This window comes from Lonchura striata, chromosome Z (genome assembly GCF_046129695.1).
Source record: "Lonchura striata isolate bLonStr1 chromosome Z, bLonStr1.mat, whole genome shotgun sequence".
Taxonomy (NCBI): domain Eukaryota; kingdom Metazoa; phylum Chordata; class Aves; order Passeriformes; family Estrildidae; genus Lonchura; species Lonchura striata.
Window position 1 is genome coordinate 8678233 of NC_134642.1, and position 15835 is coordinate 8694067.

Here is a 15835-nt window from a genome sequence, read left to right on the forward strand (position 1 = left end):
CTAGGGCAAACATACCTACCCTTCTTTTAGAAAGTAACAGAGTGGTAAGTTACTGCCCTTACAAGACTGTTAGGTTCAGTAATCATGGCAAATCAAACTCCTACATTTGCAACTCCTGAGAAGGCTGGCTGATCTTTCTAAATGTCATTTTAAGTACATCAACCACCTCTCCACAATCCAGGCTAGCAGTGATGCTACACACCTTCAAACATGGAGGGAATACAAGCAGAATAGTCTTCAGGGCAGGGGGATGATCTCCATTAGATGGATCACTTGCAAGCTCTTTAGTCTGCACATCATAAGTACCAAACTATTCTTTTACGTGTTTTAGTATCCTGAAGATGCCTCTGCAAAACTACATTAAACCTAGGCATAATAAAAACAAAAATCCTAAACAAAATATAAGAATTTGTGACACAAATACTCGTAAGAAAAGTATTCTATGAAAAATACTTGTAAGAAAAAACCACTTGCATAACACAACCACCTACCAACTTTTAATGCAAACAAAGCGCATAAGCATTCTTATAAGGACAAGCTATTATTCACAGCATTGACTAGAATGTCTAAATTTAATTGTTATGAACCCCAACCTAAGTAACCAGTGAAGATATTGACATGTAAGTGGTAACTCAGCACTTAAAAAGAAAAAAAAAAAGCAGGATGACAAAATACTGAAAAGGGATAAGGTTAGAAAATAGATACCTACAATAGCTTTCTATACACCCAAAACTATGACAAGATTTGCCACAAGATCATTTATTCAAAAATTTGAGACACATGTATCCAAACTTCTCCCATAACCAACATCACAGTAGCTACAACCATAACAGACTGTTTTTAATAAATCAGATATTAACTTGGATTTCCACTAGACATAAACACTGATCGCCCCTATTTTAATAAAAATGTTGCTCAGTTTCTTTAATCAGCTAACAGCCAGAAGAGGAATTAGAATGAAAGTATTGATAAACTCCAGCCTCCACTACTCAGAAAAAAAATGGACACATTCTTTTACTAATTACTACGATGAAGAAACAAACTATAACATTTTTGCAAACTGAAGCATGATCACAGTGATAGGTACCAAATGCACAACCCAAGCATAGGAAAATTTCTCATTATACACCTAGTTTTAAAAAAAACTTACACAGTTTGACAATTCATATCAATAGCAGTTTTCATCCTATTTTTGCAATGACCAGGAAAAAAACCAACCAAACAAAAAAAAACCCCAAAACTTTTAAAAGGATTCAGAGAAAACAATCTCTTGGCTTTAATCTACAGTTTGAAAAAGCTGCGCAGTCAGTTTTAAACTGAATTTGTCTTACCTATTTTCTTCACATTGAGCCATTTTAGCTTATATTAAATCACTTCTCAAATCCATGTAACAGTCTACAGTGGAATCATAAACCACTTAAGTGAAAACACTTGCTCTTAAGTATGGCAGTCTCTTGCCACGGCTACTAATGAAAAATGAGATGTTAATTTTTCCAGATCAACTGCAGAACATTCACTCACCGTCTAAAAATCTTGGCCTAAAGAGATTATCATATTTAAATGGTGAATAGCTGCCATAGATGTCAAAGTTGCAATCTGCACCACAGCAAGTCACTGAAAACAAAATACAGCATTCTATTTTATGAGCTCCAATTGCAACTAACTACACTGGTTTCTGTAAGTCTGGAGGGTCAGTGAAAGAACAAAAACTTACTTTAGAAGAAGATAAATTAGCTGTAGAAAATTTGTATCAAATATTTGCAATATTAATTTAAATATTTCAGTCAGAACTGAATTCATCATCAGAGACAATGGTATCTTATTCAACCACCAATCATACATTCTTCTCTAAGATGAGAACCATCAGCATTGTGATGTACCATGGTATCTTCTTTGCATCTTTCACATTTTTGGTGAAAAAACACAACACATCCTGCATATGTGTGTATATGTGCATGTGCAAGAGTGCGAGTGTTGGTAAGGAGCAAGACAACAGAAATAAATTAAACTGTGAAACCACTGACTCCCTAAAAGCTGCACAGACATCGGAACATACCAATCCTCATAGCACTAGTATTTCTTAAAAAGCACAGAAGAAAAATGCGCAAAATATTACTTCTGATGATGATATCTACATAGTCATGAAACTAATTTGTAGATGTGAAGTATTTAAGCAGATGACAAACTATTTCAAGCTGCTTCAGGAAGTTATCTACTGGACTGAAAAAATGAACTTTAAGACAACATCTCTGCATGTGTTTGAGTATAGCTGACTTAAAACACTATGCTGTCCTCATTTTCTAGTTGTAGAAAGGTTAACAAAATAATGGCAAGGAGGATGTCAAGGCTTCCAGAATGATAATCATCTTGGAATTACTTGTTATTTACTGTACTGTGTCTGACCCACAATAAACTTACTTCAACTTCAGTGTTTAAGTTGTATTCAAAAGGACTGCTGCTCTGAAACTACTGTTATGTGGAGTAGATATAATTCACGTCATTTCTAATATGATATGTCATATTGAATATTTGTTGGAGTGTACACATTTGTATTAGGACTCTCCCCACCCTCAGCACGTGAAACCTGGTGTATGTTGAAACCTGATTTACAAGTAAAAGGATGTGGATCAGCCAGGAGATGGGCCATGTCTGGAGGCCCCAGGTGCTGATCATCCTGTGAAGGGCCCGAGATGGATATCATAAAAATCCTCGGGCAGATACATGTGAATGCAGTGTTCCTGTAAATTTCATCAAGAGATTCACCAACTCCTGACACTGAATTGTTCTTCTTCATCACCAAAAAAAGAAAATTTTATTAACATATGGAGTCTGAATGGAAGAAAACACTGATTGCTGAAATCTTGGCCTCAGGCGGAATTTTCCCTATAAAAACCGCTTGTGCCAGGATGGAGGTGTGTGGGCATAGGGGAAACCTCTGCTGAGGCTGACTCCTTGTTGCACACCCAGGGCTGACCCCAGGCTCAGCTCTGTTCTTTCCTTGTGGCTGGCTAGATAGAATTTGATCGCAAATATTTTTTTTTTCATATTAATTTGGCTGGACAAATTTTAATTTATAACACTACTTCACTGTGTACCACAAATAGAAATTAAATGCAAAAGTTAATTAATTATGATACAACTTGGAGGTAGAACTTCTAGCAACAGCAACAGGCAAATGAAGTCACTTTTTTGCTTTATAATCTCATTTTCTCTTTGTAAAGTTTTATATTTGATCTCAACTAGATTCACCAATAAACACTTAAATGTACTTGCTGAGATTCTGCATCAACCTAGGCATTGGTAATAACAACAGTCCTCCTCAAAAACACACATCCCTCTTCCCTTTCGAAAATGCACATGCCAAGTTGTAGGGAGGACTAAATTGTCCTGTGTCCTTGAAACAAAGTTGAGTCTACTCAACTGGGCAGCAGAGAATGGGAAATACAGAAGCTGAAGAAAGGAAAAAGTGAGGATCTCAGGAAGTGGGATATCCTTCCCCATAAAATCAGGTGAGGCTTTCTAGGAGTCTGTGCTGGAGATAATCAAAGCACACACTACAACAACCACACCTCTGCCCTTTTTGCTCATGCCATGCCATATTGCGCCATCCTCACCCAAACACAAACTCCTAGAAATGTGATTAGAGGCTTAAGTACAACCAAAACCTGGGATGCTTATTCACACCATCACTCTTCCTTCTTCAATTAATTATACCTAAGAGCAAAAGAATAAGCCTGTCTCAAACAAATCCATGTAAATTCAGTTCTTCAAGCCTCTAGCCTAAAACTATCTGTAATGCAAAATCTGTTACACTTCTGGTTAGCCACCAAGGTTACAGCATTTGAAAATGTAGTTTTCATCCACTATTAATACAGCCACATATCCCTATTGCATGAAGTAACATTAACCTGTCGGACCTCTTTCCATACAAGCCACAGGTATGAACACTGTAAACACAGTGCTGGGGTTTAAGATTCTTCCTTATGTTTCTTTCTCTCAGGGAATTCTCTCCCATACGTGTTGCTAGGAGACAGTAACGACTGGGTACTTATGACAGACAAGAGAAGTGGCCACAGCTCAGGGGAGGGGTCCAGCTGGCTACTCTCTCTGGGAAGGGCAGAGATGCCACGAGAATTGTGCGCAAAAAGAAGGGGCTGGGGCAGCTCCTAGCTCCCTTGAATTTGGCTTTGGAGGAGGATGGTCAAGACTGCTGCTTGGAGGAGGGAATTCACTGCGGCTGCTGGAGCCCAGCCCAGTCCTGCTTCTTCTGCCATGGGGTGAGCCTCTGCTCGTGAGAGCAGCCACTGAACTGGGACCTTATTAACAGCCAACCTCACTTAAAAAAGGGACTTTTCACCATCTGCTGGGGTGCCTCAGGAGAAAACCCCGGGATCCCAAGCGCTTTCCCCTCCCCTGGAGCCTTTTCCCTGCCCCGCTCCGAGATGGGCTGTCACCTCCCCACCCCTGCCATTTTGGTTTTTTTCTGCCACTGCTCCAAGTTTTAGCTACATTGTAGTTCTGCACCCCCTCCACACAGTCTGGAACGCCCTGTGGTCCCAGCTGCTAGATATGATGATTGTAATTCGCGCCAATATAATATTGTTATATTTGATTAAGGAAAGTATGGTACGATATGTGAAATATTTTATATTGTTGCAAGCACACATGCCAGCACTGAGAGCTGCCCCCACACATCCAAAACCGGTTTCTGACAAAAGGTCATTTGCATTCTAATACATGTAGCTCGCCACCCCATCCGCCCGGAGATGGGTCCTTGCCCGGGGGATGGGTCGTTCCTCGAGGTGATACCAGAATTGAAGGCCCAGGCGTTGATCATCCCGGCAACGACCCTAGATTGGGATCCCCGGAATCCTCCAGGCTGATACATCTGAAAGCCAAGGCTCCGTAACTCCATCAAGGAAAATCCTCCACACCTGGACCCGGATTGTTCAACCACAAACTTTATGAATATGTGGGACTTTGAATGGGAAGAAAAGGCAGACTGCTGAAATCCCGGCCTCGCAATCCCAGCCTCAGGGGGAAAATTTCCTATAAGGACTGCTTGTTCCAAGAGGGTGGGGTGTGTGCATAGCGGGTGCATAGGAGGAACCTCTGTTTAGAGACATCCCTTCTGTGAAGCACCCAGCACTGATCCCGGGCTCAGCACTGTCCTTTTCCTTGTGGCTTGCTCAGAGAGAATTCGATATAAAATAAAATTTTTATTTTTTTAATTTTTAATTTAGCTGGCCCAATTTTTATTTATAACACAGCTGCTACAAAGTTTCTGATACATCTCATCTTCCACTCAGCCCGGAACTGCAGCAATAGGGAGAGTGCTCAAAGACGGGAAGAGACTTCCATGGGATTTCTGCTCTTGTTTGCTAACGCTGCCACTGTCATTTGTTTGCCTTGCTACACACACTAGTAAAGAACTGTTATTCCACTTCTCATATCTTTGCCTGAAAGCCCCTTAATATCAAAATTATAACAATTCAGAAGGAAGGTCATTATATTTTGCATTCCAAGGGATGCTCCTGCCTTCCTTAGCAGACACCAAGACACAGAGGTATAACCAAAGGCAGGAGTGAAACTCCCCAACTTGAACAGATAGGAAAGTCTGCTTGCCCTCTTGTCCTCTGTCTGGCACCTAACAGTATGCTTTACTGATAAAATGGAAGTGCCGAAGACAGAGATGTAATTCACCTGAGACGTACTTCTGTAATCCAGGCATGAAGATTTCTGTGCTTATTCACTCCTCCCTTCAGCAGAAGGGAGAGATGACCGAGAGGCGAGCTGCTCTGCCTATCAACAAAGAACAGTAAGAATATGCAACAGTGTGTGGTTTCCAAGTATATTGAACACCTGCACATCCCTTAACCCTAGAAGCACTCAATAACAGATTTCTGTGAAGCCACATGAAAGTCAGAATCTACTGTTAAGCTGCTTTTGAGGGCATACTTGTCAGAGTACAGATTTTGGCCTATCACGTCTCACAAAATCTCAGCACCACAATATTTCATTTGAAGCTCCACTGACACCTAAACAACCAATACATAGGTTTGTAGGCCATCTTTCACCAACAAGACAACCTCTGAAGGGGATTTCTAAAGAAAAACCTAATTACATCCATTCAACAACTCTCTCTGCAACTGGAATACTTTGAGAAAGAAGGAGTAAATTGATCTCTACATTGTTTGCCCCCATTCTAGCTCTAGTGATGTTTAGCTCCTTGTCTAGAACATGCATGGTTATTAAACATGATAGGCAAGCAATTGTCCAGAATCAGTCAACTCTTTTCCAAGTATAATTTTATGAGTTAAACAAACTCCATATTTAAAGCATTAGTTTTTACTGATTTTTATCACTCCCAGGAAACTGGAGAAAGACAGTCTAATCCACAGACACTTTCAAGTGCACAATGAAAACCAGAAATAAGTTACAGATATATAGCACACAATTCTTCTCAGTGCATGGCAGGTACCTAATCTTTGGTTACTAAAAGAACCTGAAGCACAGCTCTAAACTTCAGCAAACACTGTATATAGAAAAGAATGGTATATAGAAAAGTTTATCAACAAAACTTCACGGATTTTTCACTGGAGAATTAATCTAGAACGTTTTTTATTGTGCTACCTACTCAGCTCACAAAACATTAAATCTAAAAGGGTGAAAATTTCCCTATTCAAAAATTTCAACTAAAATTACAAGATAACATACTGGACTTGAGCTGCTGTGGTCCCACATAACTAGCACAATTTCCATTGTAGGAAACATACACACTAACTTAGGAAAAACTGAAACTATTCTGAAACACATAATTACTTGATTTTAAATCAAACAGACCAAAAGTCTCACATCTAAGGACTCTTTCTGTCCTATCCATCTAGGATAAGAAGTCATAATCCAGCAAAGTTCTCTTTTACATGCAAATTGGATTAAAAGATGTTCATGGGAAAAGAAGTCGGGCAGTTGGGTTTTGCTTGTTCTGTTGCTGTTCATGTTTTGTTGTTTTGTTTTTTTTTTTTTTTTTAAGTCTGTGTTGGTGACACGTTATAGACCATAGCAGCTTACTATACTAAAAAGTAGTAACTAATTGATACAGCTCCATTTTGTTCAAAATACCGTATGGAACAGACGGTCTTAAGTTCAGCACCCCATCTGTGAAAGTCAAGTATTTACTAAATCACTGAAATCCACAGAATTGCTTTTGAAATAAGCACCTACTCTCACCAGTATCTGTAGGTGCAGAACTTGAATACTGTATTGGAATATTAACAGTAACATTAAAAATCACACCACCAACCAACCAAAAAACCCCCCAAACCTAACCCAATCAAAGAGCTAATCAAGTTTTAGAGATTTTTAAGTCTTATCAAAAAGAGTATAATTAATCAAAATATTTTAATAACATCTCAACTAAGGTGCAATAGCTGCAAAAATTAAAATATGATTAGACAACAGTTACAGCTAGTAGACGTAACAGGTAATCATTACTGTTTCTATAAATTTAATTTGTGGAACCATTACAATAGTGAGGCTTCCAAGTCAGTCATTCAAGGCCTCATTTAACATAGCTTTACAGCAGTTTCACAACATACATTACAGAAAAAAAAAAATAAAAATATATAACCTGGATTTGTGGAACCATCTTCCACAAACTGAAAGCCAAATCCATTCACCTCCTGAATTCTGTGTATCTTCAGCAAATTCACATTTTTACTACATAACATAAAGTTATGTAGCAAAAATGTGATTTTTTACTACTAAGTTATGTAGTACATAACTGAAAGTTAACTTCAGCCACTAGACAGTGAAAGCAGTTAGCTCAAATTAAATTATTTCACCGTTGTTTGAAATGGATCACTGACAAGGCCCTTTTGTCTCTAGAATCAACTGTTCATAGCTAAATATAAACCACTTAACTGCACTGTTTTAAAGATCTCAATATATATTCGTGTCAGATGTAAGCAAGTCTATGCGTTCATAAAGGAAAGTCAGACTCCCCATTCTTTTAAGGCAGGTGGCACATGTAGATAGCATCTGAACAGCAAGTGGGACACATCTTGATGTACAGGAGATACTCATAATGACAACCCATGTCAAGAAAGATCAGCATTCAGCCTTCCATCATAAAATCACCAACCTCTGAAGAGCAGTAAGAGAAGGAACACAAGAAAAACAACAAACCAAAAAAATTCTCTCACACCTGTCATGAGAAACAAGCTATCTAACCACACAACAGGAAGCAACTTTCTGTAAGAGCATTCTCTTTCGGTTCAGCTTCAATGAACAGCTTTCGAAGATGGTTTCCTAAACCAGGTTGTTGAATTGGTATTAGTCAGCTATGAAAACATATTACCATGGCACACCATCAAAAAATCAAAGCTTGATCTTTTTAATACTGGACCAAAAAAAGAAGAAAGGAGGCAAGAAAAAAATAAGGTGTTTTGCTTCAGTAAATAGAACCCTTGTAAAAATATTTGATTTGTCAAACATTAACATGCAGCTCTTGCATCAGCTATTGGTTTACAGATCTGAACATGTCAAAAAGTGCAGTCTTGCAACAGATAGCAAGAAAAGATACTGGGTAAGAAGAGGATGAAAGAATACTTGAACTGAGAAAATACAAAGTACTGAATAAGAACGTACTAAATGGTTATTATCTTTAGGACTGTATGTTACTCGGTAATTTCATAAATATTTAGAACTATAGCAAGTCATTATTTACTTGATTAAAGATCTACTGAAAAGCATGCCCACTTTAAAAAAATAGTTAATTTCTAACTTTTTCCAGCAAGCTGATCACTGAGACTGCATTTATTGCAGTCTTCCTTTTCCTCAGTTTCATTTGCCAAACAGTTTTTGAAAAGAAGGTTTTACTAGTCTCAGGTTTTTAATTCAATGGAATACAGCCTAGCATAACTCACAATGGCAAAAAAACTGGAGGGTCTTCACTAAGTGAAGATGTAGAGATTTGGCAAGTTCTTCAACTACATCTGCTCCTTTTGGGATTTCCAGGCCCACAATATTGACTTTTAATTAAATCAACACAACCAAGACAGAAAGAAAAACCTTCTGAGTGTCACAAAAAAAAATACAATGCAAGGTAAAGATGCTACAGACAAGAAACTTCACGAAGATGATGAAATAGACACAAATTTCACAGAATAAAATCTCGCTCTAGCAACAAAACTGCAATGCAACAGAGTTAAACTGTGTTGTGGATGGCTTATTTTTATTCTATTTTGTTCTTCAGCCCAAGAATTGGTTTAAGTATCTGAAGGCCTATTCTGAGGGAGGAGCTAAATACTTCAATGCATTTCACATTGTTAGTATGTGAGCATAACTTCAAAATGCAGTAGTTACCACAATAAACGACAACTACAACAGATAAGCTATTCTAGTTTAGGTAATATTGCTTTCAGACTGAAAAAAACAAAAAACAAAAAACAAAACAACCCAGTTGCCTGCTGCAGGAATTTACTGATGTACCAGGCTATAGACTTTTGATCTGACTTTTCCATCTAGAATTAAAACAGTTGCCCCAGAAGCCATGACGTAGATACACATTCCAAAATGATGCTGTAATTTGGATGACTTCTTTTAAGTTTTATATTGTTGTAAACTCTTTCTATATATTATTTTCTCCATAATAAATGTCTGCTAATCAGTGCTTATTAACGGGGGATGGAAAAACCATCAGACAGAAGTATTCATATACAGTATTTAATATATACAGTATTTAATTCGCATATTTCTATCTCGGTAGAAGCTGCAAAACTGTGTCATTCCAACGCTTCTCCACTAGAAGCTTCTACAGCAAAGCAGACAAAAGACAACATAGCTAGGCCATTTGTTACTTAAGAGCAGCGCTCAGAAACTATGGCTATCCATGTGTATAAGTAAAGATCATATCTTTAAGTATGATCCTTGAAAAATTAAACACTTAGAATTACAGCAGCATGTCTAGAAAGCAAATATAAAGCATCATGTCTTCACACCTTCATGATTCACCCTTAATTTACAAGCTAGAAATAAAACCGTTTCATGGCAGATCACTTTAGATATGCTTGAACTACCTTCAAGAGTTTTGGTTTTACGTCACAAGCAGCAAAAAAATAAGACATATTTATCAAAGCCAGAAGGGGGTGCTCTGAAAAACTGAGGTGGAGGGTACTGAACTAAGAGCATTTGCCTTGCACTAGTAAAGAGGTCAAAAGCATGCTGTCATGTTTTCATTTGGGAGCTCACTTAACTTCACATTACCATGCCTTTTATACAAAAAACCAAACAAATAAGCAATAACAACAACAAAAAAACCCCAAAATAAATAAAATCTGAAAGCACCCCTTTTAGGAGAAAGGAAATGCTTCAGTTTGTACTATTGTCATCACAAGGGCAAATTAATTTGTGACAGAAAGCTATCAAGACGAAGACCTGACAAGTGTAAATTCCGGTTTTGTATTCCATGTTTTGCAAGCTTTTAAGACACTAACAAGGAGATACAGGAAATGCAAAAAAGCCAAACCGCCTATTTTACGGGTTTTACCTACACAATGCCTATTCTGACGTAACTAGTTCAGATCTTTTTAATGTGATTGTCCAGAGCTGACCGCTTATACCGAATTGTCCTGAAACGAAAGAAAAGGCCCTAGTTCATTCTGCCAAGTGTAACACAGCATTCTTATCTCTGCCAGCACTTTGGTGCATCAGCCGCCCCCCACCCCACACCAGAAAAAGATACGCACATTCCAATCAAGCCTCTCTCAGCGGGGCTCACCCAGTTCCCCCCCTCCTTCCCTCCCTTCCTCCCTCGCCCCAGGCCTTGTCAGGTTCCCAAATCACCTCCGATTTTAGGTTTCATTTTCTTGTAAACAGCAAAACGACAGGAGAAAGCGTCCAAAGCGAGGATCCTTACCCTTGAAATCCCGCCATGCTCGCAAATAAGGAGGGTGAATTGTTTCTCCTCTCGTGTTTTTTGGGGGGATTTTTTTTTGGGTTTTTTTTTGGCCTTTTTTTTTTGGATGGGCGATGTAGGGGGAGGGGGGAAGAAACAAAAGCCTACACGGAGGAGCGGCTAAGCAGCAGAGGCTGAGGGAGAAGGCGGAGACCCTGCTGGAGGAGCAGGGCGAGCGTCAGCCATGTTGTGTGTGTGCGTGTGTGTTGGTCCAGTATTTACAAACCTGCAGCTGCAGCAGCGCTGGGAGCCCGGGAGAGAGAGGAGCAGGCAGGGAAGGAAGGGAGGAGGGAGGAAAGGAGCGAGGGAGGAGGGGAAAGCGGCGCGGCAGACAAAGGATCGCGGCAGCGCGGAGCGAGCGGGGCGCGCACACACCGCGCCGGCGCTGCCTCCCGCGGCCCCGGCTCCCCCGCCGCCCTCACGCCCCCCTCGTCCGCCTTCCCGCCTCCACCTCCCCCGGGAAAGGCTTCTCCGCCAGCAGCCCCTCAGCGGGCCCCAGCCCGCACACAATAGCTCCGCAACGGGGAGAGGGGGAGGGCACCGCTCCCCTGCGGGCGGTGGATGCGGCGCGGGGCCGTGCCGGGGGAGGGCGGCAGAGCCCCGGAGCCCGGAAGGGCGGGGGGGGAGGGTTGCCAAGCAGCCAGGGAGCTTGCGGGGAAAGGGAGAACAGAGACGACACCTCCAGACCGGAGCCTCCGCGGCCCCGATGCCGCCCGCGGCTTCCGGGCGGGGAGGGCGGGGGATCCACGATGAGAGGCCCGAGGGAGGCGAGGCGCGGCCGGCCTGGGAGCGCCGGTCCCCGCACAGCGACTCCCTCCGGCTCTGCCCGGTACTGGGCCGGGCCAGGCCAAGGGCGGCGCGACGGGCTGCGCTCCCCCCGTCCCCTCCCTCGCCCCGGTCGCTCACCTGCCGGCGGGGCGGGCGCCCGGGGGTGCCAGGGCTGCCGCTCAGCCCCTCCCAGCCGGGCCGCTCAGCTTCTCTGCGGCGGCGGCGGCGGCGGCAGCAGCGGCGGCGGCGGGCACGGCCGCTCCCCTCGTCTCGCTTGTCCCCCTCCGCCGCCGCTGCCTCCAACTCGCCTCTGCCACATTTGGATCCCCCTCTCCCTACGCCAGCTCCGCCGCCAGGATAGAGGCCTCCTCACCTTCCTGCCAAATAGTGAGCCGCCCGCATCGCGCCGTTCAAAACACAGGGCCGGGGCCCGCCCTCCGCCTCCCCGCGCCGGCCCCCCCTGCCGGCGCGCAGGCGCACTGCGCCGCCCCGCTGCGGCGGGCGCGGGGCCGCCCCGCCCGCCCGCCCGTGGGCGGCAGCGCGGCCTGAGGGGCGCGGCGGGAGCAGGGGCGGCGCGGCGGGACTGCCCCGGCCGCCGCCTGCCCTCCGCCGGGTGTGCGCAGCGGTCACCGAGCCGGGTGTGCGCAGCGGGGCACCGAGCCGGGTGTGCGCAGCGGGGCACCGGCCGGGTGTGCGCAGCGGGGCACCGAGCCGGGTGTGCGCAGCGGTCACCGAGCCGGGTGTGCGCAGCGGGGCACCGAGCCGGGTGTGCGCAGCGGTCACCGAGCCAGCCCTGCATGTCCTGTGTGGTGGCCCGCAAGTCCCGCTCTCAGCCCCGCACGGAGTCACGCAGTCTGCCTAAGAGCGTTGTCCAAACGCTTCTTGAATTCTGTCGGGTTTGGTGTTGGAGAAGGTCAAGAGTGTAGTGCAGCAGCCAGAAGGCTGAGTATTTATAAATAATACAAGTAAACAACTGCATTTTGTATGAAATTTGCTTCTCATTTCAAGAGAGGCAACATTACTGGGAGAAATACTCAAAACCTAAACGTTTCCCTGAAAACATCTTTATCTATGCAATAGTGGCATGAAAAAAGATAGGGAAGCCTTCAAAAATCCATGCTGAACAAAAGCAGTAATTACAAATTCTTACCCCCTCTGGAAGGGCTGTCCTGCATGCCCCTGGCAGACAGAGAGGCAGTACTGGAGAGAGCAGTAATGCAAAACCTGCAAGTAATCAAGAGTTGTTCACCAATTGACAGACTGCAGTTAAGTGTCATCTTTTCAACTGTTAACATTAGATACCAGGACACCTAGCAGAAAAGTAGTATGTTTCTTGGTCCTAATGGGGACTGTTTTCTAATTCATGAAGCATGCGTGATCTAGGTGGAGTGGAACACAAGGAAGAAATTTGGTGAGCCATACCAAAAATTTTCAGATGAAACTGTCTAAGGCAATAATTAGAGGGGGAAAATAGTAAAATCATATGGAAATGTACTGATGAAAATATTGTACAGTGTCATCAAATCCTAATTTGTCACTTTGGTAAATCATTAAAGGACAGACCTCTAATATCCATTCACACTGTCATGCTGACAGCAAAATGCTGACATCAGTAAGATTGTTACCCTCTGACAAATTTGTCTAATAATGAAGGCAGGTGGATAGCTGATCTGCTGTAACAAATCATCGTACCGGTACCTTTTTCTGAAGCAAGGCTTGGCAAGAAATTAAGTCAGTTTGGAGAAGGGAAGATTTGGTTAAAGAACGGACATTTGGGATTTCTTAGTTCAACAGTAGCAAATGCGCAGGATAGTATCCAGGTTCCTAAGTCATGCTTGCAGATCACATCATTCATGAATTCCGTGCTTGTGATAGAAAATAAAATATGGGTATGTGAAAGTACAGACATACATAACTGCTTAAAACTCTTATTGGTGGAACAGGAGAAGAATCATTAGTTTCTCCTTTGTTGTTTTCACATCTCTTAATTTCATCAAAGGAACTGTGTTCCCAGTAATTCCTATGATAAAAGAGTCCTGAGGTTCTGAAACATTATTCATTTGCAATTTAAAGGAAGAAATTTCTGAGAAAGAGAGTGAGAAACAATGAAGTATGGGACAAAGACTGGTAAAGATGAGGGTACAAGTTAATAATGCTGTACCATCTGAGTAGGATTGTAAAATCCATAGCTAGCTTTGCATATCATTGACATAAGCAATCATTGGTTAAATTTTCCTGAAATTAAAATAGAAATAGAGTCATAGAATCACGTGGCTAGGAAGGGACCTTCAAAATTCATGTAGTCCAATGCCCCTGAAATAAGCAGGGACATCTTCAACTAGAGGTTGCTTCTACTCAGGTTGCTCAGAGCCTTCCAGTCTGACCTTGAGTCTTTTCACTGATTTGGAATCTATCAACTCTCTGGGCAACCTGTGCCAGTGTTTCACCACCCTCATTGTAAAAAATTGCTTCCTACTATCTCTAAATCCCCACTCACTTAATATATAATCATTGCCCCTTGTTCAGCTGTTAAAGCTATTGCTGAAAGGTCTGTCCCTGTTTTTCTTACAACCTTTGCTTGACTACTGAAAGGCCACTGTAGGGCCTCCCTAAGTGCCTTCTCTTCCTCAGGTTGAGCAATCCCAAATCTTTCAGCCTTCCTTCATAGCAGTGGTGCTTCCAGGTGGGCTCTCAGCAGAGCAGAGCAGAGCAGAGCAGAGCAGAGCAGAGGGGCAGAATCCCCACCCTCCCCTGCTGCCCACCCTGCTCTAGATGCAGCCCAGGACACGTTTGGCTTTCTGGGCTGGGAGTGCTCATGGCTGGGTCATGTCCAGCCTCTCACCCACAGCACCCCCAAGTCCTTCTCCGCAGGGCTGCTCTTTATCTGTTCATCCCCCAGCCTGGATTGATACTGCAAGTTTCCCTGACCCAGCTGCAGCACCTGGTCTTGTTAAACCTCATGAGATTCACATGAGCCCACTTGTTGAGCTTGTCCAGGTCCTTAAGTATCTTATTCCTTAATTGTGTAATATATGTTCTGGAATAATTGTGCTTATATAAAATATGCATGAAATAAATTGTGCTTGTACAAAAAATTCTTAAAGTTTTAAAACCACAAGCCACAGCTGGTGAAAGACTGAGAAACCACAGATGGCAGCAGAGAGAAAGACCTAATTTACAAACGGAAAAACATGGCTCCATGCAGAGATGGGCCCTTTCCCAGGACAATCCAGGAGACGCCCAAGCATAGTCAGAGTTGGGGTGTGCATTCCAATACCAGGTTCCCCTAGATCAGCATTCATCGCTTCCCAGAAACAGCTTTGTCCAGCCCAGCATACAGAAAAGGAGACCACATGAATATATGAAGCAATGAAAAGAATAGGAGCAACTCTGCCCCAGGCGAAAAAAACTGTATAAAACTAACTGGACAGAGACAACAGTTGTGAACAGAGAGGAAGTGAAGCTGTATGAAGCAGTAGAGTTTGGATCAGAGCTCACCCAGTGCTGATCCTAGGCTCAATGCTGTCCCTTTGACCGTGGCTATCGGGGACCGAATCTCGGTCGCAAAATAAAAATCTATTTTTTGATTATTAATTCGGCTTTATCATTTATTTCCTATAACAGTTGTGTCAGTTGCACTGCTCAGCTTGGTGTTGCCTGCCGGTATGCTGAGGGTGCACTTGTTCTCACTGTCTGTGACATTGATGAAGACATTAAACAGTACTTCTCTGCCTACAGATCCTTGAGGGACACCACTTGTCACCAACCTCCATCTGGATACTGAGCTGCTGAACACTATTCTGTGGATGCAAGCATCCCACCAGTTCCTCATCTGCTGAACAGTCCACCCATCAAATCATGCATGAATACTTAGATCTGAATATATGGTGTGGGATGTACTCCATCACGGAACAATATTAACAGCTAGTTAGTATCCTAGCTAGTTAATAACACAAGGATAGTAACAGCTTCAGTAGTGGCTGTGGTGCTATTTTTCTGAAAGGATTTAATGGTACTAGGATGTATTTGTTCTTTTGAGCTGTCATTGACTGTACCAGGATGCTCTGCCTAAGTGGGGATAAACAGCTCAAACTTTACTGTTTGTAAAAG

The 15835-nt window shown here is 42.8% G+C and overlaps 1 protein-coding gene across 5 annotated transcripts in view; it reads right to left on the reverse strand.

Moving 5' to 3' along the window:
- SPIN1 (spindlin 1) overlaps window positions 1–12196 on the reverse strand; it is a 63037-nt gene extending 50841 nt beyond the window's left edge. The window contains exon 1 of one of the 5 annotated variants that reach the window (XM_021530430.3): window positions 12099–12196. The gene's annotated coding sequence lies outside the window, so the exon portion shown is untranslated. Of the gene's footprint in view, window positions 1–10845; window positions 11385–11863 lie in introns of those variants that run through there. The other 4 variants (XM_021530429.3, XM_077790544.1, XM_021530431.3 and 1 more) reach the window with 4 other exon arrangements.
- Between the last annotated feature and the right edge of the window lie 3639 nt (window positions 12197–15835).